Source organism: Heptranchias perlo, chromosome 32, assembly GCF_035084215.1.
Source record: "Heptranchias perlo isolate sHepPer1 chromosome 32, sHepPer1.hap1, whole genome shotgun sequence".
Lineage (NCBI taxonomy): Eukaryota > Metazoa > Chordata > Chondrichthyes > Hexanchiformes > Hexanchidae > Heptranchias > Heptranchias perlo.
In genome coordinates this window covers 29,878,979-29,902,703 of record NC_090356.1, presented here as the reverse complement: position 1 = coordinate 29,902,703, position 23,725 = coordinate 29,878,979, and the positions used below count along the sequence as shown (strand labels likewise).

The 23,725-nt window shown below is 44.7% G+C and overlaps 1 protein-coding gene across 1 annotated transcript in view; it reads right to left on the bottom strand.

The window, feature by feature from the left end:
• hspg2 (heparan sulfate proteoglycan 2) overlaps positions 1 to 23,725 on the bottom strand; it is a 473,886-nt gene that overhangs the window by 358,655 nt on the left and 91,506 nt on the right.

Sequence of the window (23,725 nt, the reverse complement as noted above, 5' to 3'; positions counted from 1 at the left end):
TCAAATCATTAATGTGATCGAAGGCGAAGCTCTCAAACTGGAAACACTTCATTAACTGGCTCAAAACACTCGGCACAGCTTCAGCTATGTTATGTTCAAGTACCCAAGAGCCCGACCCAATCAATACATGCCCATAAATCACATTTAGTTTTACAACTAACCCACTTGGCTTGGTGGTTGAACGATGGGTTTGCTGCGGTATTTACAACAGTGGAACTTCAAGCAGATCTGCAGGCCCTTCCTGCAACACATTCTCCAGCTGAACAGATACGAGCAGCTTCATCACCGACCCTACCTGCGGCATACAACTATTTTCACTGGCCATCACTGTAACAAAAGGGCATACTAATACTCGCACAATGCATTGACTGGTTTTAAAAAGAGAGATTAGTACAAGTGTTGAAGGAAAGCCCGTGCCTGCCTGTCAAACCATTCTCTGCAGCTCCACGCAAGGACCTCAAACATCATCCGTGGCAGATGTTCCAGCAAAAGAATTGGCTTTTTTGATTTAAAAATAAATGTTGCTGTTCTACAAACATAAACCTTATTTGAAATATGTGTGTGTGTGTGTGTGTGTGTGTGTGTGTGTGTGTGTGCGCGTGCGTGTGCGCACACGTGTTTTTACGTGTGTTTTTGTGTGTGTGCATGTATGTTTTTCGGTGTGCATGTATTTTTGTGTATGTACGTTTTTGAACGTGTGCGTTTTTGCGTGTGTGTTTCAGCATGTCTACATGTGCTTTTGTGTGTGCGTTTTTGCGAGTGCAAGTAAGCAATCAGTATGAACAGAACCCCTAGAATTCTGCGGCACAATGATGGCAATTTCTGCTGCAAATCCAACCACATTCTGCGGAAAGTCTGTCCAGGGTGGGGCACATCTTACAGTATTTTTAATAACGTGCTTCTACATAATAAATATTTTTTAAACACTGCATAAAAATATACTTTTTAAAACTCGGGCATTGCAAACTGTTAAAGCCAGTTAAATATGTTCAGCCTCCAAACTGCCCACGAGTTACTCAGCAGTTTACAGTAATCGCTGTCACTGAACATCTTACTGATCACCTAGACGTATCAGAATCTAGGTTTTCAATGGCGGCCAGCTGAGCTGGTGGCTTTATTTTGTGTCAAATGCTGGCATCCACAATGCTGGCATGATGAGTGAAGACTGAGCTTTAAAATTACTGCTCAGAGTTTTTCAAATTCGAAATGAAGAGTTTTAAATTACAGCACTTCATCTCCTGCTGTCTTTGAAGTGCTAGTGAACCAGGTGCTGCCAGCTGACAGATACAGTCACCAGCTGGTGTTACGCTCAAAACCGTGCGCTGAGCTCATCAACACAACTTGCACTTAAACAGCCCCTTCAACGTAGAAAAACGCCCCGAGACGCTTACGGAGGGAAACATTTTTTCGAAATCGATGGACGCCACTGACGAGAGATTTTGTTGACCAAAAGCTTGATCAAAAGGATGAGTTATAAGAATGGTTTCAAATGCAAGAAGAGGAGTAGAACGGTAGAGGCAGCGACAGAGTTCGAGAGACCAGGGGGGCATTTGGAGATGAGGAAGTTCCAATTTAATGTGTTGGGGACAGGGAACCGGTTTAGATCAACAGGGACCAGAGTGATTGGTGAACAGGACTCAGTGTAGGAGAGGATATGGGCAGCTGAGTGCTGAATGAGTTGGGAGTTTGTGAAGGGAGGTGGTTAGATATCCAGAAAGAGAGATGTTGGAGAAATGAAGTCTAGAGATGACAAAAATGTCAATAAGGATTTCATCGGCAAGGGACTCGAGAAGGAGCAGAGGCAGGTGAAATCACATTTAATTAAACTGGGAAACACATTGCTGCAATTCAGAATAGTCTGAAGTTGCATTCACCACACATGGAGATACAGTACAAGCACTTAATACACAGACAGTAAGCAATGCACCATAGGCTCAAAGATTCTGAAATGCCAATGTTCAGAAAGGCTAATCCTTATGTATTCCATACTTTGCACACTTCACTTGTGCAGTCATGTGCAAGGTGTGAAATGCCTAGGGAATTAACTATCTGCAAATCAATGGAGTTTAGAAGATTAGCGTCATCTACCTCATTGGCTGTAAAGCGCTTTGGGACGTCCTAAAGTCATGAAAGGCGCTATATAAATGCAAGTTCTATCTTTCTTCATCTGAGAGTTTTCCCGCTCAGAACTTCAGTTACTCAATGAGGTACAACTCGAACAGGGGAAACCGTTTCGGAGCGGAAGAAAGAAAAATGATGGGGGTGAAATTCTGCAACAGTTTCCACCTCTGTGGAACATCACAGGCCTTGAACAGGATAGATGAGAGGGAGCACTTCCTCCAAGTCAAATCCACTGTGTGGTTTATTTCCAATTAGCTCATCACTCTACATCAAGAGAACATAAAAATACATTGGACAAAAAAAGGCCACTTGACCAGTCAAGCCTATTCCTTCAACAGGACTTAAACAATACAACCAATAATGGACTACACCCAATATTGGACTCCATCCAGAATATTTACTTGGGTGGGGGGGGGGGGTGAAGAAATCCTTTTGATGCTCAAGCCTTACTTGATGTTCACATCCAAAACCAACATGTTTTTTTTTATTGTGTATATAAAAGCTTATATATACACATAAAGAAAGCAGACAAGCCCAGCTGTATTCAAATTAGTTCAGAATTACCACTGATGCAGTGTATTTCCAGGAGTTTACGGTTTCAACATTATGTCTTCACTCAACATAACCAACAATTCAGCTTTCAACTTGATCCAGCTGTTTCAGCAGATTTTCAGTAAGAGATTTTGTAACTGCTCCTTAAAAATCCCTGCAAGGTGCTAAAATATTTATCCTCCACTTTATACATTATATGAATTTGATGATACATTACTACTGTTTATAAATAACTGAATTTGCTCTTGAAGATCTGGACAGTTAGGAGTTTGCCCACACAAAGTCGATCATTGACATCAAATCAAATCTAAAGGGAGATTGGGGGGGGGGGGTCAGGGCCAGGTCCGTGGCTGGCTCCGGTGGCGGGGGGGGGTTATCCGTGGCTGGCTCTGGGACCCATCCAGTCGCACTGGTGTCACAGCCCTGGCACCATCGCAGTACGACACTGTCGGCCGCAGTCGCTCATCACTAGCAGCTCTCCTTGTCTGCACCATATTGGAATTCTTGGTAAAGTGACTGTTGAATCAAACTGGAGATCCCAGAGGCTCAATTTCCATAATACCTTGTTTAACATTCCTAACAAGTGTTGCGTGCTGATTCTGACATCTGTTTGGAACACTAATACCTTGTTTACAGCAGCAAAATGGAGGTGAATGATTTAGTTCCCAGCTGGCAACGTAAACCAAAAGGACAGCTTAAATGGGACCACCTTTCAGAGGTGGGGTGGGGTGGGGTGGGGCGGGGCGGGGCGGGGCGGGGGGGATCCAGAGCCACAGGCATCAAATGCAACTTTGACCCCTCTCACTGCTGTAAAATATGGCATCAAAACCAAAGTCAGAATAACCACAGCTGGAGTGACTAATTCCCCTTCAACTCCTAGCACAGCTGAAGCCATTTTTGTATCAAACTAAACGTAGAGAGAGTAGGAATAAACGGGTCTTTTTCCGGGTGGCAGGCAGTGACTAGTGGGGTACCGCAGGGATCAGTGCTTGGGCCCCAGCTATTCACAATATATATCAATGATTTGGATGAGGGAACTAAATGTAACATTTCCAAGTTTGCAGATGACACAAAGCTGGGGTGGAATGTGAGCTGTGAGGAGGATGCAAAGAGGCTCCAATGTGATTTAGACAAGTTGGGTGAGTGGGCAAGAACATGGCAGATGCAGTATAACGTGCATAAATGTGAGGTTATCCACTTTGGTTGTAAAAACAGAAAGGCAGATTATCATCTGAATGGTGATAGATTGGGAAAAGGGGAGATGCAACGAGACCTGGGTGTCCTTGTACACCAGTCGCTGAAAGTGAGCATTCAGATGCAGCAAGCAGTTAGGAAGGTGAATGGTATGTTGCCCTTCATTGCAAGAGGATTTGAGTACAGGAACAGGGATGTTTTACTGCATTATACAGGGCCTTGGTGAGACCACATCTGGAGTATTGTGTGCAGTTTTGGTCTCCTTATCTGAGGAAGGATGTCCTTGCCATGAAGGGAGTGCAACAAAGGTTTACCAGACTGATTCCTGGGATGGCAGGACTGACGTATGAGGAGAGGTTGGGTCGACTAGGCCTATATTCACTAGAGTTTAGAAGAATGAGAGGTGATCTCATCGAAACATATAAAATTCTAACAGGACTAGACAGGCTAGATGCAGGGAGGATGTTCCCGATGGCTGGGGAGTCCAGAACCAGGGGTCACAGTCTCAGGATACGGGGTATGCCATTTAGAACTGAGATGAGGAGAAAATTCTTCACTCAGAGGGTGGTGAACCTATGGAATTCTCTACCACAGAAGGCAGTGGAGGCCAAGTCATTAGATGTATTCAAGAAGGAGATAGATATATTTCTTAATGCTAAAGGGATAAAGGGATATGGGGATAAAGCGAGAACAGGGTACTGAGTTAGACGATCAGCCATGATCATTTTGAATGGCAGAGCAGGCCCGAAGGGCTGAATGGCCTACTCTTACTCCTGCCATAGAAACATATGTTTCTATGTTTAATTGTATAAAACATTGGTTAGGCCACAGCTTGAATACTCTGTACAGTTCTGGTCAACACATCACAGGAAAGATGTGATTGCACTAGAGAGGGTACAGAGGAGATTTATGAGGATGTTGCCAGGGTTGAAGAATTTTAGCTATGAGAAAAGACTGGATAGGCTGGGGTTGTTTTCTTTGGAACAAAGGAGGCTGAGGGGAGATTTAATTGAGGTATATAAAATAATGAGGGGCCGAGATAGAGTGGATAGGGAGGACCTATTTCCCTTAGCAGAGGGGTCAGTGACCAGGGGGCATAGATATAAAGTAATTGGTTGAAGGATTGGAGGGGAGCTGAGGAGATTTTTTTTCACCCAGAGGGTGGTGGGGGTCTGGAACTCACTGCCTGAAAGGGTGGTAGAGGCAGAAACCCTCAACTCATTTAAAACTTGAACATGCACTTGGTCCGTAGCCCTGTAGGTTACGGCACTTCAAGTACTGGAAAGTGGGATTAGGCTGGATAGCTCTTTATCGGCTGGCACGGACAAGATGGGCCTAATGGCCTCCTTCCGTGCCGTAACTTTCTATGATTCTATGAGCAACGTTGCAGGAGATCGTCTGGTACACATTAAACTCAATACAAGGCTGCTGTGGTCAGGCAGTCCAGCCACAGCTGGCTAACTTCAACCTGGTATTAAGAACAATTTGGCTTGGCTTTCTCAACCCGAATGAATCTCCACGTCTAATCTCCACTGGCTGCTCTTTTATAATAAAGTCTAACAGCTGTTTCAGCATTTGTTGGCAAATAATCCTGCACAAAGCATTGTCGAGACCCAACACGTGTGTGCATTAGAGCGAAAGCCAGAATAAATGTTCCCATTTTAAAGGCAAATAGTCACGAGGTTAAAGGTTTCATTATTCATAGAGTTGCAGAATGGCTTTTCCTGAATCTTCTATAGACCTTTGAAAGTCCAACGTTCTCCTCCAAGCAGATGTGCTGCCTTCACTTACCAGAAGGAGGCACTATTTGAGCAGGGCCTATTCTAATGGGACATTTCTTACGGGCGATTGTCAGGCAAGGAATTGCAGCAGGAATGTTCCCAGTGCCGTAGGGAGCCCTGTCGGGGAACAGCGCCTACCGGGAAGTCATGGGAGCACTGCCCATGGTTTCTCCGTGCACGGGGACCTGCGAGGAAGGCTGTCTGCGAGCTGTGCGTACTCATCAAATCGGCCCGAAACTGCGATTAGTATGCAGACGAGCACAGCTCATACTACTAACAGTGAGCAGCTGCATCCAACTGCTATGGATAAGCCCAACCCCTACCACTACAAGGAGTGTGGATTAAGCATATGAGACATACCTCAGTGTAAAGGGGAGAGCAGAGGGAAGGGTCAGCCAAGGTTCCCATTCCCAACAGCATATTCCCTGCTAGAAGTGTGCGTCTGGATGAGGACAGGGTTGGGTTTGGTTCGGTTTGGATTGGCCTTGTGAAGAGCCTGATGACCGTACTTACCAAGCTCGCACATACAAAATAGGCACTTGGATGGGTTCAAAAGGCTGGCTGGCACCTGAGGAACTGTACTTCAGCTAGGAGATAACTAGGAGAGGCTGACTTCAGCCAGGAGTTAACACTTTCAAGAGAGGAAAGGGGAGAAAATTGGCAAGACAATATATACAAGAAATGCAAAAAAAGAGTCAATCAAGGCAGCTCCATCGAACAGAGGGTATACAATTTACATCAGGACAGACTGTGACTCATCTTGATGTAAGAGAACAAGACAAAGCTGTGAAATTTCTCAGTAATTCCTAAAGATAATACAGCGAAAATTACATAGAATTTGACAGCACAGGAACAGGCCATTCGGCTCAACAGGTCTATGTCGGTGTTCATGCTCCACACAAGCCTCCTCCCACCTTCCCTCATCTCACCCTATCTACATATTCTTGTATTCCATTCTCTCTCTCTCGTACTTACCTAGCATCCCCTTAAATGTATCTATGCTAATCGCCTCAACCACTCCACGTGGTAGCAAGTTCCACATTCTCACCACTCTCCGAGTAAACAATTTTTACTCCAAGATATCAGTCGAAAACTACAAACAGCTGTATTCAATTAATTCCACAAATAAGATTTCTGTAATCTCAAGCAAAAGGATTAAAAAAAAAACTTCATCCTTAAACCATTTTCATCCAATCCATTTGAAAGGACTTCACTGACATAACATCGACTCCTGTTGAAGGGAGGCTATTCCACATATGGACTGTCAGTATCGTGTCCAAAGGGAAGTGCTCTTCTTGTCACCTCAAAGATTCAGCCAAGCCACTGTGAACTTTTTATATGAAGAATGGTGCCCACCAGTTCCAGTCCCACCCCTCCATGGTCCAGTGTGAGTGCCAAAGCACCATATTCCAACCCTCACACAGTACCTTCATTACCAGTAACAGTGGCATTCGTATTATTCAGTTCTATCTGTAGTTTGTGCAGCATTAAAATTAACTGGAATGCCAAGTGGATTAACTACCTTATCACTGGAATTGGACGGAGCATAATCACACTTTTCCATCCTTAAAATAACAAGCATACCATTAACAGCATCTTCAACACCCTTCTCACAGCCCAAAGGTCCTCAACGGAAAGGACAAATGGAAAGAAAATCAGAGAAAAGTAACAGGGAGATGAATTTTCCTAACAGTGTTACTGCAGCTCACTACATGTAATGAAAGCCACGAATGGAACTTAATGAAACTTCCTAGCTCTAGATGTGTTACTGTACAAGGGCTTCGGGTAAGATTTCAAACCTAGGAGTCAATACATGACTTCACTGAGATCATAGGGGTAATTTCAGCATGATTTAATTTCGGGCTACAACCCAGGGCTTCACACATATTGGTTGTTCCATATTAATTTTAAAGCAAAGTGTGTCACCCACCAAACATGTACTCCAGCCCACAGTTTAAAGCTCAATTTATTTATAACTTCATTTTGTTACATTCTATTTTCAAACCAATGCATATGAGAGGTGATGCAATGACATCACTTACATTTGGTTTACAGATGAGAAAATTCTTCCCTCAATCAATGCCACTGAATACAGTTTTTAAAAGAATATATATTCTTGGGATGTGGGTGATATTGGCAAGGCCACATTTTTTGCCCTGCCCTCAGAAGGTGCTGATGGGCTGCCATCTTGAAGCGATTGGCTTGCTAGGCCACTTCCAACAGGACTGGAGTCACGTACAGGTCAGATCAGGTAGGAGTGAAGCAATGGGTTTTTACAATAATCCAGGAACTTTCATGGTCATTCAATTTCACAACTTGCCGTGGTGGGATTTGAACTCTCTGGGTTGCTCGTCCAGTATTATAACTGCTACACTATTGTTATTATCCTTCATTTCATTGCTGTTTGTGGGATCTATATGCCGGCAACTATAGGCCAGTCAGTTTAACCGCGGTGATGTGGAAACGTTTGGAAACGATAATCCAGGATAGAATTAACAGTCACTTGGATGAGTGTGGATTGATTCAGGAAAGCCAACTCAGATTTGTTAAAGGCAAATCGGGTTTAACTAACCTGATAGAATTTTTTGATGAGGTAACAGAGGGTAGATGAGGGCAATGCAGTTGATGTGGTGTACATGGATTTTCAAAAAGTGTTTGATAAAATGCAACATGGTAGGCTTGCTATTAAGATTATGGCACATGGAATAAAGGGGGCAGTATTAACATGGATACAGAATTGGTTAAATGACAGGAAACAGAGAGTAGTGGTGAACGGTTGTTTTTCGGACCGGAGGGAGGTGTACAGTGGTGTTCCCCAGGGGTCGGTGCTGGGATCACTGCCTTTCTTGATATATATTAATGACTTGGACTTGGGAGTACAAGGCACAATTTCAAAATTTGCAGATGACACAAAACTTGGAAGTGTAGTGAACAGTGAGGAGGATAGTGATAGACTTCAAGAGGATATAGACATGCTGGTGGCACGGGCAGACACGTGGCAGATGAAGTTTAACACGGAAAAATGCGAGATGAATCATTTCAGTAGGAAAAATGAGGAGAGGCAATATAAACTAGAGAGCACAATTCTAAAGGGGTGGAGGAACAGAGGGATCTGGGGGTGTATGGGCACAAATCGTTGAAGATGGCAGGGCAGGTTGAGAAAGCGGTTAAAAAAGCATATGGGATCCTGGGCTTTATAAATTGAGACATAGAGAACAAAAGCAAGGAAGTCACGAGGAACCTTTATAAAACACTGGTTCAGCCACAACTGGAGTATTGTGTCCAATTCTGGGCACCGCACTTTAGGAAGGATATGAAGGACTTAGAGTGTGTGCAGAAGAGATTTACTAGAATGATGCCAGGGATGAGGGACTTTAGTTACATGGATAGACTGGAGAAGCTGGGATTGTTCTCCTTGGAACAGAGACGGTTGAGAGGAGATATGATAGAGGTATTCAAAATCATGAAGGGTCTAGACAGAGTAGATAGAGAAAAACTGTTCCCATTGGCGGAAGGGTCAAGAACAAGAGGGCATAGATTTAAGGTGATTGGCAAAAGAACCAAAGGTGACATGAGGAAAAACTTTTTTACACAGCGAGTGGTTAGGATCAGGAGCGCACTGCCCGAGGGGGTGGAGGCAGATCCAATCATGGCCTTCAAAAGGGAACTGGATAAGTACGTGAACTGAAAAAATGTGCAGGGCTACGGGGATAGGGCGAGGTAGTGGAACCAGCTGGATTGCTTGTACATAGAGCTCGATGGGCTGAATGGCTTCCTTCTGTGCTGTAACCTTTCTATGATTCTATTCTATGATCTTGCTGTGCATAAAATAGCAGTTGTATTCACCTACATAACAACAGTCACTGCACTTCAACAAATTAATAATTGCAGGAGAGGTACTTTGAGACATTTCAAGAGATGTGAAAGGCAATATTTAAATGCAGGACATTCTCATTGCAACAAAAAGTAACTTGATAGAATTTTATCCCAAGTCCAAGCCACACTAAAGAATTACAGGAGATAAATGTTGTGTCCAAGTAATGAGCAGTAAAATTAGGGGCACCCGGAAGTCAGACAAAATGGCAGAATCAAAGGGACAGCAATTTCCTGTCTACTTATTCCACTGTACATTCGCAGCGTCAGAGTTTCCAGTCAAGTGATTTTCCCCGAATATGAAAGTTATAATCTTCCCTTTTCAATCTCCACAGAAAAATAGAACATATCAACACCTTGTGACAATATCCTTACACCATTGTACAACCACCAATAGCACTTGCTACAGTTTCGTTAAACCTGGATATAGTGACGAGAACTTTCACACCGTATTAACATTTTCACATGGTGGGTGTGGGTGTGGGTGTGGGGCAGAAAGAGAGCAAATCCAGGGAATACTCAGAAGATAGAAGGATCTACTAGATCCAAGACACAGTCCTGATTTAGCACAACAAAGCAAGTATTGATGATGCAATGAGACATTGCATTGGAGGGAAATCCAAATCTTCTGCCTGCAACTGAAAGTCAAAGAGAACTTACAACCATCCTTGACTATTGGACTTCACAATCTCCATTTTCTTTTTAAATCGAGCACAGCACATGACCAAAGTTGAAAATAGCAGCAGAGAAGGTGAAGTAATAACACAAGAATGACCAGATGAAGGATGCAATTTGTAGAAGGAGAGGAAGACTGAGGGAGTTGAGGGGTACCACAGGTCTTGAATGCAGGGGCTAGGAGATGTGGCAGGAATGTGTCTGTTAGGAATTTGAGAAGAGTGGCCAAGGTTGATGGCCTTCTCCTCATTGCAGATACAAAAATGAATGTATGGGTTGCACTTGGACAGTAGGTTGGATGCACGGTCCATGCGTCGGAGTCTAAGGCAGCCTTTAGGGCTTTGAGAGAGCGGCCTGTATTTTTATACTTCAATGCCGGTCAGTATTTAAGATTTCTAGTGAGAGCCAAGAAGATATTCCATGAGACCAGTATCTTTTGATCAAGTGAATCAATACAGGACACAATATAGTTGGCATTGTTCATGCAGCTCGGTCTCGAGACTGACTACATTGCCCTGAACACAAATTGGATTTGAGGTCTCAACAGTAGCTTTACATGGAACAGACCACACATTGCGAGAAGATAAAAGTCAAAGAAGTGATTGTAAATCCAGAAGGAGACATTAAGAGGGCAGGAGATCCCGTGGTCATTGCAAGAGTGCAGACCAAGAGCAGCCGTGTCTTACTTCCCCATTTATCTGTAGATGAACGGATAAATGCGCAAACTCTACTGAAGAGTCATCTTGCCTGTCAGGACAAGTCTCTACTGAGGAATAATTTCTACCTGTCACAGCACAAACTTGTTTGAAGTACTATTCTGATTTTCTTCTCATCTTACAATTACCAGAAACAAAGTCTGCAGATACTCTGTGCTAGTAGCACAAAGAAACCATCAAACTACTCATTACCCACCCATTCACAAACCTGATAATCTGGCAAGATATTATTAGCTGACAGAGCTCTTTTGTTAATATCAGCAGAGGATTCTGTATGAAACTGAATCAAATTAACCAGATTATGGTGGTGCCCCATCCCCTTGATATGCTCGCAAAATTGCTCTCCGCATGAACTACTTGTCTTAATTAGCCTCGAGATTCTACTGCCAACTAGTCAAAATATATTATATTTGCATTGAGTTGACTGATCGCAGCAGGAGCATCAGTAAAGGGCACTACACATGGACTCAGCTCCCACGGTTCAAGAAGGGGAATAGACTGGGGCCAGAGCTGAAGAAAGGAGGCAGGTTTTGAGGCTTGGCTGTGATGCTGCCCCCCCACCCCCCGCTCCCCCCTATTCCCTCCACCCACTTAAATAGTTTGCCGATGCTCTTGCCTAGGCCTACATATGAAGAATGGCCATTTTGGGAGGGCGGGGGGAGAAAAAAAAGAGAAGGTCGTTAGTGGCAGTAAAACGGCAGCCAGTATTCGTCAACAGCTCCAGGACAGACGGTGAAAAAAAAAAAGGGACAAAATGAAGGATTCCTGTTGTATATTTTATGTGAGTTTAGATAGACAGAGTAAATGTTATTGAAAAATTTGTATCAATCAGCTGTACGTCTGTTCAAAGTCTATTGTTTCTATAGTGACCAATATACATCACTGATTGACAATCGGACTGTAGGAAAAGGTATCGGTCCGAGGTGGATTTTATTTGGGCATCCCATGTCATGTCCTGATATCGGTGACATGAATGGGATGCTATAGGGGCACTGCTTTTGTTTCATAGAAGATTCTGCTTCTGGATACTGCCTTATTGCTGTGAACACAAAATAAAGTTACAAGTACGAGCCTTGCACACACGTGTCATGACCAAGAGTAGTCTTCAGGTCAAGCGGGGTGAGAGGGCGGCAAATAATTGGAGCAGGGCACAGACGAAATTCAGCCACCATTTTGAAGTCATAAATCTGTTTTTTTTTAAAATATATTTTCAACATAAATTCCCATGTCCACATTTATAATGGAAACTGCCGATGTGAACTTGTTGCACTGTAATTACACCCTCCCCCCACTGTTGGTACTGCAGCCCCTCCACTGGTCGGGAGGTGTAATTACAGCGTGACAAGTTTACATAGACAGCTTCCATTATAAATGTGGACGTGGGAACTAGTTATGGAAAAAGTTGACAGGAAGTGCACGCAACTTTTAATATATTATATTATTTAATATATTATAAATAAATTTCATGGTGACAATTGTTGAAAACATTCTTGGAGTGGGAACTAATTTGAATTCATTCGTTAAAACAACCAGGGACAGTTTTGTTGAATAGTTCAAAAACTTGACCTTACAACACAATTGAAAACAAAGTACTGTGATGTGGAATGGCATGATGAGAAAGTAAATGCTTCTGAATCTACAGTGCTTTACATCAGATAACTCACTTACTCTGCCAGTCAATGCTTGCTGACAATTTTATTTGAAAGAATTCAAAGACGCAGCACTTTTAAAAGAAAAAAAAACTGAAATATTATTATAGGCTGCTCAGTCAGTAGAGAAAGGAGGATTTGCAAACTGGCAGAAATCTCTGATGATGGGGCAGGTGGAAATCGGATGTGTCATGCTGCCTACACTATATAATGCTGGAATGGCAATCTGCCATGATTCTGCACAGAGCATGCCTGGGACAGACTTGCACGGAGACAAGAGACAGATAGCGAGTGAGAGAAGGATCTCATGGGATTGAGAAGGATCTCATGGGATTGAGAAGGATCTCATGGGATTGAGAATGAGTGAGGGAGCAAGCATGTGAGATTGCGAGAGCACGAGGCACAAAGCTCTTTCACATTACATTTTGTTTATGGGAGAGTAACACTAAACTGATGTCCATGTACCAATCTCCTGTGTTTGTCAACTCTTAGCTTCTGCATACACAGAAGCACGGATTGCCATTTTCTGAACTGGCCTCCAAATGGCCTACAGGAGAGCAGGAGAAAGATGGTTCTTCAATTTAAGAAAATGATTCCCCAAATGCTGAGCTCCATTCCTCTGGGAGGTTCAGGCATTTCAATCAGCAGCACTCACAGAACAGGAAAGCACCTAGAGACTCAGAGGCATTGGGAAAGAGGTGAGAGAGACAGGAGCATACAGACATACCTGAAGAAAACAGGCAGCAACATCAAAGGACATTGGAATCAACATATAATAAATTAGAGATTTGGATAGATAAGGAACAGAACAAGGGATTTTAATCGCTGAAGCAAACGCGGATCTGGGTAAATGACTCAGGAGACAGATATTTGGCGAAGAGCGGAGCACAAAGATAGATATCACAGCCACACTCGAATGGGAAAGATGGACATGCTGCCAAAAATATGCATCTACAAGGAAAACGGACCCTGTTACTGATGGAGGCGCAGTACATGAAAATGGTGTGAATGAGGTTAAGGACATGGACTCTCCTGGATTTTAAATTTAACAGTAAATACTATTAGCAGCTCTCATTTAATGACACTATTTAAATGGTGAACTTTATGTTTTAAAGACATGTTTAAAAAAAAGTGAGATTCCAATGTCCTGAAAATTGGGCTGCACCGTGGAGCCACGTCGCAGTACCGACACACCGTAAAACTCAGAGCAACCCCGGGCCGCATCGCAGTCCCTGACCCGCAACCCAGAGTGACCTCGACCCGCGACCCAGAGTGACCTCGACCCACGACCCAGAGTGACCTCGACCCACGACCCAGAGTGACAGTGGTTGCCTCATTTCTCAACAATCACCCTCTTGCAGTTGACATTTCATATCAGCGAGCACCACAAACATTTTTTCTTTTTGGTATGCACTTATCTCATGACTTATTTTTCTGGTATATTTTGCAACAGACAGATTGAACAGAATGTCTGATAACCTTCCCTTCCTTTAATGTTGATGCAGCTAAAATGAAACACTGGCTGATCAAGTTACAAGTCCCCATGTAATGTTTTCACTTCTCTACACCTCCAATCACCTTGTCAACAGACCAAGGACAGTGCCCTACTGAGATTGATAGAACTGATATATCTGAAACATGCCATACACAGAAGAATCAATCATTTTTTAAGATAGTATTGGTTGAGGAAGGAATGTTGACCAGGACACCGGGATAATCTCGCTTTTCTTCTAATAGTGCAATGGGATCTTCATCTACCTGAACCAGTGGGTCAATGGATCGGTTTACAGTTTAATTGAAGAACAGTGCTTGCAATGTCAACTGGTGTGGGACTCGAACCCACAACTCTCTGGCCAGAAGTAAGCCAACATGCTTGCCAAGAAAAGCCACGTCTTGGGCACCAAAAAAAACCCATCTCAATTGCCGCTAGGACAGGAGTAAGATAGTGGGTAGCTGGCAATGATATCCTTGCTGCATATTCAGGTGCCAATAGTTTGTATCGGGCAGGAAACATAGAATCACAGAATAGGCCATTGGGCCCATCGAACCAGTACCGGCTCTTTGTAAGAGCAATCCTGTTAGTCCCATTCCCCCGCTCTTTCCCTGTAGCCCTGAAAATTTTTTCCCTTCAAGTATTTATCCAATTCCTTTTTGAAAGCCACGATTGAATCTGCTTCCACCGCCCTTTCAGGCAGCACGTTCCAGATCATAACTACACGCTGCGTAAAAAAATGTTTCTCTTCATGTGACATTTCCAATGAACTGAACTTCAAACATGCTTTGATTTGTTAATCTATAAAGGCACAAAACAGGTGAATTATTGATTTGAATCCCATACACTGCTCCAAACATCACATGACAAAAGCAATGCTCATTTACTGGACCAAATTTATTGGAAATGAGAGAATTGCACATCACAATTGGCAATATTCTTATCTCCAAAAATTCACGACTTCCCACTCCAACTAATTAAACAATTACTTTACTATTTACACATGCCAGCTCAGTTTTCTGACCTCCATATGCAACTTCCCTACCTACTCACAGGCCTCCCTCCACCTGCTCTCAACAACAGGCACAGTCCTACCATCTGAGAGGACTATACCGTGGGAAAATTATTTCCTAGCCTAGTGCAAACATTGCTCATTTCCAGCTGTTCAAAAAATGTGATAAAGTAGCAAGTTCACACTAATAATCAACTACATAGTCTACAAGAGGCCCCCAAGCTGGGAGATGTTCTATCGGAATGGAACAATGGGCAGTACTCACCAGCTCTCCTGTACAATTAAGCAGGCAGCCTTGAAAGATTTCTCCAAGTTCAGCAAGGTTAACTTGGCCCGACCACGTCAACAGCACTTCAACCCAGTTTTGTTCCAATATGTCAATTATCATTTCGCTTCTGGCAATCAGGGGCTGCCTCGCCTATTATCGAAGAGTGGGGGTGGGAGACGAAAGAAGCATTGTGCACAATTGCCTAACTGTATTTCTTAATAACATCTAGGTCAATGACAAATTTCTCAAGTGTTTAGTTCTGAATTTCAACTACATGCTGTCTTTGAAGATACGCCAAGTTATAACCTTAATGTTCTTCACTGGAAACAAACTATCGCTTTGATTTTTCGTTTAGTGAACTGTATCTGCCAATCCAATACATATAGACATGTGTAGCCATCGCATGAGGAACAGTGACTGCACTTCAAAAGTACTTGAATGGCTGTAAAGCTCTTTGGGACGATGAGATCATGAAAGGCGTGATATAAATTAAAGTCTTTCTTTCTCCCACAATTGAATAGCCTGTCAATGCACTCAGACTTGCCTTACACAAGATTGGCTTTCAAGCAAGGTACTGGAGGGCAACTCATGGTCATGGAACGCCATCCCGGCAATGAGTCAATATCTACATGAGGAGGATGAGGATGGTGACAGTGAGAAGGGTGGTGAAGAAGGGAAGAGAAAAAAATACAGCCTATCAGAGAGAGAGAGAGAGAGAGAGAGAGAGACGGGCTAGCTCCTTTGTTTTAGTTCCCACAAGGCTGATGGGTAGGAAGTTCCAGGATCTTGACCCAGCATCGATGAATGAACGGCGATATATGTCCAAGTTGGGATGGATCTACACCCATCCAGGCAAGTGGAGAGTACCCCATCACACTCCTGACATGTGCTTTGTAGACAGTGGAGAGACTTTGGGGAGTCAGGAGGCGAGCCACTCGCCACAGAATACCCAGCCTCTGACCTGCTCTAGTAGCCACGGCATTTATGTGGCTGGTCCAGTTCAGTTTCTGCTCAATGCTGACTCTCAGCTATAGTGATGCTATTGAATATCAAGGGAAGGTGGTTAGACGCTCTCTTGTTGGAGATGGTCATTGCCTGGCACTTAAGTGGCAAGTAACATTTGTGCCACACATCAGAACAAGCCTGGATGTCGTCCAGGTCTTGCTGCATGTGGGCACGGACTGCTTCATTATCTGAGGAATTGCGAATGGAGCTGAACACTGTGCAATCATCAGCGAACATCCCCATTTCTGACCTTATGATGGAGGGAAGGTCATTGATAAAACAGCTGTAGATAGTTAGACCTAGGACACTGCCCTGAGGAACTCTTGCAGTGATGTCCTGGGGCTGAGATGATTGGCCTCCAACAACCACAACCATCTTCTTTCACACTAGATATGACTCCAGCCACTGGAGAGTTCTTCCCCTGATCCGCATGGACTTCAGTTTTTCTAGGGCTCCTTGGTGCCACACATGGTCGAATACTGCCTTGATGTCAAGGGCAGTCACTCTCACCTCACCTTTGGAATTCAGGTCTTGTGTCCATGTTTGGACCAAGGCTGTAATGAGGTCTGGAGTCAAGTGGTCCTGGTGGAACCGAAACTGAGCATCAGTGTGTAACTGCCACTTGATAGCACTGTTGACGTCTCCTTCCATCACTTTGCTGATGATTGAGAGTAGGCTGATAGGACAGCAAGTGGCCGGGTTGGATTTGACCTGCTTTTTTTGTGCAAGTGTTCACAGTCACCATTTCAAAAACCCAGATACCAATATGGTATGACTTGGATGGAGAGTAAAATCGGGTAGTGTGTAAAAGCAGCGTTGCACCTGATCCCGTCAGTTTCCCAATGGGTGGATTAGGTAAAAATTGCGCCAGTGTGAGAATGTATACACATGTATAAACTAGTTTAAGCATACTTCAGTATAGACCTGTGCTACACAGGATAACCTGAAGAAATTAAAGACGGTTTTGAGTTTTTTTGTCCTCCCTCCAAGAAACAAGAGTGTCCTTGTAAAGAAATGGGAGTATTGTATATTCCTCACATTCTCCAACAGTCTCATCTGCTGCCTAGCAATATACAGGTGAAGACCTGGGATATCTGTTGATCCAGGATAGGTTCAACAGAGCTCAGCAGGCAATCTGACAGGGCTCCGATCTTGGTTCTCGTCCCAAAACCGTTCATCTTCCCTTCACCATAGATGGCCACACCCAGCCCTATGCCCCCGCCTCTCTGGAATGGTAAACACGTAGCTACTTTATTAAAAATTAATGCTATTTTCGACTAGCAAAATTCAGTCAGTAATTTTGGCTTCTTTTTGAAAGTAGGTGATGGGAGCAGGGTTTACAAACAGCACTGGCCAGTCTCACTGTCAATCAAATGCTTCCAGAAGTGACCTCAGAAAGCTTTATTTACCAGAGAAGAATCCCAAAGTATTTTCTGGATAAATCGCTGATTGAACAAAATCATTTAAGTTATCAAGTTTCTGTTGTTACTGAGCTATATGAAAAAAAAATTAGTCACCTCACATTTTTGCACTTTTCCAGTAAATAGCAAATATTTATTTCATCCACTGCAGTTGTATGAGCAAATTTTATGCAAAGAGTGATTGGTTTAGGAATTGTAAATAAGTGCGTGCGCATGCCTGCGTTTGCACATGTTCACACCCACCCACTTTCTATAATCATTTTAAAAACATACAAACTGAATTACTGTTATACGCACAGAGCTTGACTTATTCAAGAGAAAATTAGATTCAAAAATAAATTAGAATGTGAGGTCAGCACTACTCTCTGCGGTCTCTGACTGTTTCTCTCTCACATCAATAAACTATTTAAAAAACACACTCAAAGCAAGGTTTACCTGAACAAAGCTTTTGCACATTTGTCCTTTAGCCTTTCGACAAATAATTCTGAAAAACCATCAGATACTTTTAAAGGCTAAAGAGGAACATTCTTCCACTACCGACCCAGCTAAATGTGACCCCAAACAGACACCAAAGGCACAGCCCCACCCCAAGAAAGCTTAAAGCTCTCATCGGCTTTAAAAATTCTTCTCTCAAACCTTAAGCTGCTTCCCAGTTTGCAGTAATGCGTGAGAACACAGCTTTCCTTGGTTCTTAGTGCAGCTGGATTCCCAAATGGGTTCCCCAAGCACCAATCTGTTAGTATTTAAAATAAACACTGTTTCTGGGAAACAACGGCAATCAAATCTCCTTAACCCCTCTCAGCCTTCACCTCCACCTGTCCAAACTCCGAAACGTCCCTCCCTTCCCCACCCCCACTCAGTTCCATCGCCTCTCACCACTTCAGACCCTCACCCTTCATTGTCCCCCTCTCCCTCCTGCCATGAATGTAAGGAGTCGCACACCAGGTTATAGTCCAACAGCTTTATTTGAAATCACAAGCTTTCCTCCTTCGTCACCTGACTAAGGAGCAAAGCTCCGAAAGCTTGTGATTTCAAATAAAGCTGTTGGACCTGGTGTTGTGCGATTCCTTACATTTGTCCACCTCAGTCCATCACCGGCATCGCCACATCAATCCTGCCATGACTCATCCCTTACGCATCCACCATGCCTGGCATCTATGCCGTCTTCCCCACTACCCTCTGCCAATCGATTGTAAGTATCTCCAATCACAGTGCTTTTGTGAATGGCACACTGAAGCCTTGTTCCCACCTGTCAGGATCTCCGTGCCAGTGCTCCCATACCCAGTAACTCCCCTCCCCATGCTCCTCCTTCAGATCTCTGCCATCTCAGTGCCACGCCCTAATTCACCCTTGCACCACTGCAACGCCCCAATGCTCCCGTTCCAGTGTTTCCAAACCCTCGGACTCCATTTCCACTCCTGCCACATTCCTACGTCTCCTTCCCACTTGTACCAAAACCTTAGTCTCCATTTTCAATACTCCCAAATACCACCTCCACCTCCTCCAAGTACTCCCACATTCAGCAACTTACCTCCAAGTTGTCCTGGACCCGCACACTCCCCAATGCTCCCACGCTACAGGATCCCCACTCCCAATTACTCCCACACTTCAGCAGCATACTCTCAACCCACACCACCTCTCCCTCTCTCCAGTACTGCAACACACAACTCCTGTAACCTTCCTCCTACCTACCTGCGACCTAGGCCATCTTCACCATCATCTGCTCCCATATCCTTTAACTGTGTTGTTAATTTGAATCTGATTTATAGGAATCAAGGCCACTGATTTACAGATTCCATGCAAATATGTGCATAATCATAAAATCTGAACCCAATATTATTAACACTTCTTCAATACTCTCTTATTCAATCAATGTAAATCAAATGCTCTGATAAATATATTGTATGCTACATGGGATAAAACAGAATATCCAGTGACCCACTAGTAATATAATAAAAAGCAGACATCAGTGCAAATCTGTCCCTAACGCTTCAGGTGTCACACGTGTAAACTTTTGTGTAGTATAAAGAAAGCTAGCTACTTGGAATGACACCGGAGTCAGAACCTCTGTAATTTCTGACTGAATTTAGCAATCACACTTGAACAAAAAGATCATTTTATCCTGGGTCCTACCTTGCAGCCTGAAGGACAATTATCTCACCCAGTGTCTACTTAACAGCAATTAGGCTGATGACTTGAAAAGAACACAGCTTGACCTTAGCAGCAGAATAATACATTGTCCATTATATGGCGTGACAGTCCTGCCTTCATAAGAAGTGCATCATCCAACCGACCATGAGCCACGCCATGAGGAAGTCACCAATATATTAAAACGGTGTGTGTCTACTGCATGCAGATGTCACATTCACTTCAGATATCGCACTTTGTTGCCGATGCAAAACAACGTTAAAATGCAGAGAGCGGCTGAGATGCAGCCTGAAACTGACAAGCACATTGCAATTTGAAAAGTTCCTCGACAAAAATCAATTAAACTCAATCCCCGAAGTAAACAGGGAGAGGAATGACTATGTTATTCATTTTAAAATTTAATATTACAAGATTTTACCCTCAAAAACCTTAGCCCCACAGCCAGAAGAGGAGGTAAATAAGGTTAGGTAGGGAATTCCAGAGTATGGAGCCCAGATAGCTGAATGTACGGCTGCCAACGGTGGGGTGAAGTGAGAGCGTGATAGACAAAAGGCCAGAGTTGGCGGAATGGAGAGTTCTGGGGGGGGCGGGGGGGGGGGGGGGGACAAAGAGTTGTCAAGCTGGAGGAAGTTACAGAAATAGGGGTGAGGCCATGAAGGGATTTAATCACAATGATGAGAATTTTAAAATGGAGGTGTTGAAGGGCCGTGAGCCAACGAGCACTGGGGTGATGGGTGAGCGGGACTTGGTGCAGGAAACAAGCAGCAGAGTTTTGAATGAGTTGAAGTTTATGTAGGGTGGAGAATGGGAGATCATTGGAATAGTCGTGCCTGGAGGTGTCAAAGGCATGGATGAGAGTTTCAGTGGCAGTACGGCTGAAGTGGGCGATGATACAGAGGTGGAAGGAGGTGGTCTTTGAAATGCAGAGGATATGGGGTCAGAAGCGTAGCTCAGGGTCGAATAGGATCAACCTGGGATGGTCTCCAAGTAGAGTAGTCGAGGCAAAAACTCAAGTCATTCAAGAGTCAGTTAGGTGGCATGATTATCGGGGATGGGTTACATGGACTGAACGCCTTCCATCGTCGGTTTAGGACTTAAAGTAAGTTAGTTAGTTATTCTTTTATGCTTCCCACCAAATAGCTTGGAAATTTTCCCGAAGTGTTCTTACTTGTCGAGTCAATCACAATCAGAGCAAGACTAACGACCAGTATGACTTTGCACCCTAGGAACATGGGATTCCAGAGGACAATTCATGGAAATGTTTATGAAAGTGACTCAAACGTTAAACAGAAAACTCCATTAATCCCTCATCGGTGTGATGGGCTAAAGGTAAATCTGTACAATGTTGTTCCATAACAAGAGGCAGATGTGCACGATGCCAGATCCTTCTCCAAGCTCAGTATCTCCATCATTCCAGAGATCTAACGAAAATCAAAAATGGAGTCAGTAGATTCAAGTGTCGTACAATACTGTCCAACATTACAGTGGTCAGGAAAGATCTTAAAGGAGGAGGAAATTGCAGGGTCAAGGGAGAGGAGCACTTTCAGGGAAAATTGCTTGTGACAGCCAAAAAATATGGACATCACAAACCCACCTCAAAGGCCCCAGTCCTGCTCCTATCACAAAGCATCTTTTGATGGGAATTTTCCAGTGCCCATGAAGCCTCTGAACAGGAGGGGGGAGGAGGACGGGAAGCGAAAGGGCTGGGGGGGAGGTGGGGGGCCGGGGACGGGAAGCAGGGACTGGGGGCCGGGGACGGGAAGCAGGGACTGGGGGCCGGGGACGGGAAGCAGGGACTGGGGGCCGGGGACGGGAAGCAGGGACTGGGGGCCGGGGACGGGAAGCAGGGACTGGGGGCCGGGGACGGGAAGCAGGGACTGGGGGGCGGGGACGGGAAGCAGGGACTGGGGGGCGGGGACGGGAAGCAGGGACTGGGGGGCGGGGACGGGAAGCAGGGACTGGGGGGCGGGGACGGGAAGCAGGGACTGGGGGGCGGGGACGGGAAGCAGGGACTGGGGGGCGGGGACGGGAAGCAGGGACTGGGGGGCGGGGACGGGAAGCAGGGACTGGGGGGCGGGGACGGGAAGCAGGGACTGGGGGCGGGGACGGGAAGCAGGGACTGGGGGCGGGGACGGGAAGCAGGGACTGGGGGGCGGGGACGGGAAGCAGGGACTGGGGGCGGGGACGGGAAGCAGGGACTGGGGGCGGGGACGGGAAGCAAAAGAGTGGGGGGGAGGGGGGGGGGGCGAGGACGGGAAATGAGAGGGCGGGGGGGCTGGGCGAGGACTGTTTAGTTGTTCAGTGCTATGAGCTTTGTTTTTACCGTCTGCAGCTCGCGGGGAAGCAGGGTCAGCATTGTTCTTCAGACAATGACTTTTCAGAAATGAGTTTTATTTCAATCTCGTTCATTCCAGTTGCGATTATTATAGTGGATTTGACTCTAGTTTACGACCATAGACGGGTTCCACGTCACCCAGCTGTTCAGAGCAGAGGGAATGTCGTTTTGCTCTTGGTTTTACACAGGAATCAGCGGGCAGGGTGACGACTGAGAGGAAGGTAAGCTGGAAGTGCCCAACTGGAGCAGAGTTCGGGTGGTCTGGCAGGAAATGCATCACGTTCGAATAAGACTTAGTTTTTTTTTACAAATAAACGCTGCACTTGTTTGTCAGATTATTAGCACCATACGGGGATGATTTTCAACCTTGCCAAATACTTTAAATGTGGCCTACACAACAAAACCAAGCATGAAGCATCAGAGATTCCACACAGAGGGCTGGGAAAAAATAAAATTAGGAAATTGATTTTAAAAAAAGAGTTTAACTGGAGACATTAGTGGCTGTAGCGGACTGCCCCTTCCCCTCCCCCAGCAAACTTACCATCGGGTTATCTGGTGCGGGCTGGTCCAATAATTGACTGGTCAACAACCACTGCTGCCAAAACCAACCGACCCTTTAACGACCGACTCATTTTAACCTCCTCACACCCGGCCCGTTTGCAATGTGATGTGGATGGGCATTTTCCAAGGTAATAGGACGACCTCACGCCAAACACGTTACACATCCTTCCCGATAGTTTTAAATGTGATGTATGAAAAGCAGTGACATATATACTCTATCCTCCACCATTCTCTCCAGTAACAACATACAATAACTTTTTGAAGACATCACCATAGCTTGGAAGTTAAATATTCCTAACACAGGCCAGAACTGAAGCAGTTTAACGGGTGCGTCAGAGAGAGTGTATGTGAGTGTGTCTGAGAGAGAGAGAGAGTGTGTGTGTGTGTGTGTGTGTGTGTGTGTGTGTGTGAGAGAGAGAGTGTGAGTGTGTCTGAGAGAGAGAGTGTGTGTGTGAGTGTCTGAGAGAGAGAGTGTGTGTGTGAGTGTGTCTGAGAGTGAGTGAGTGAGTGAGTGTGTCAGAGAGAGAGAGAGAGAGAGTGTGAGTGAGTGAGTGAGTGAGTGAGTGAGTGAGTGAGTGAGTGAGTGAGTGTGTGTCAGAGAGAGAGAGAGTGAGAGTGTGTGTGTGTGTGTCAGAGAGAGAGAGTGAGTGTGTGAGTGTGTCTGAGAGTGAGTGAGTGAGTGAGTGTGTCAGAGAGAGAGAGAGAGAGAGTGAGTGAGTGAGTGAGTGAGTGAGTGAGTGAGTGAGTGTGTGTGTGTCAGAGAGAGAGAGAGTGAGAGTGTGTGTGTGTGTGTCAGAGAGAGAGAGTGAGTGTGTGTGTGTGTGAGAGAGAGAGAGAGAGAGAGTGTGTGTGAGTGTGTCTGTGTCTGAGAGAGAGAGTGTGTGAGTGTGAGTGTCTATAGCGCACACATCTGCATGTGATA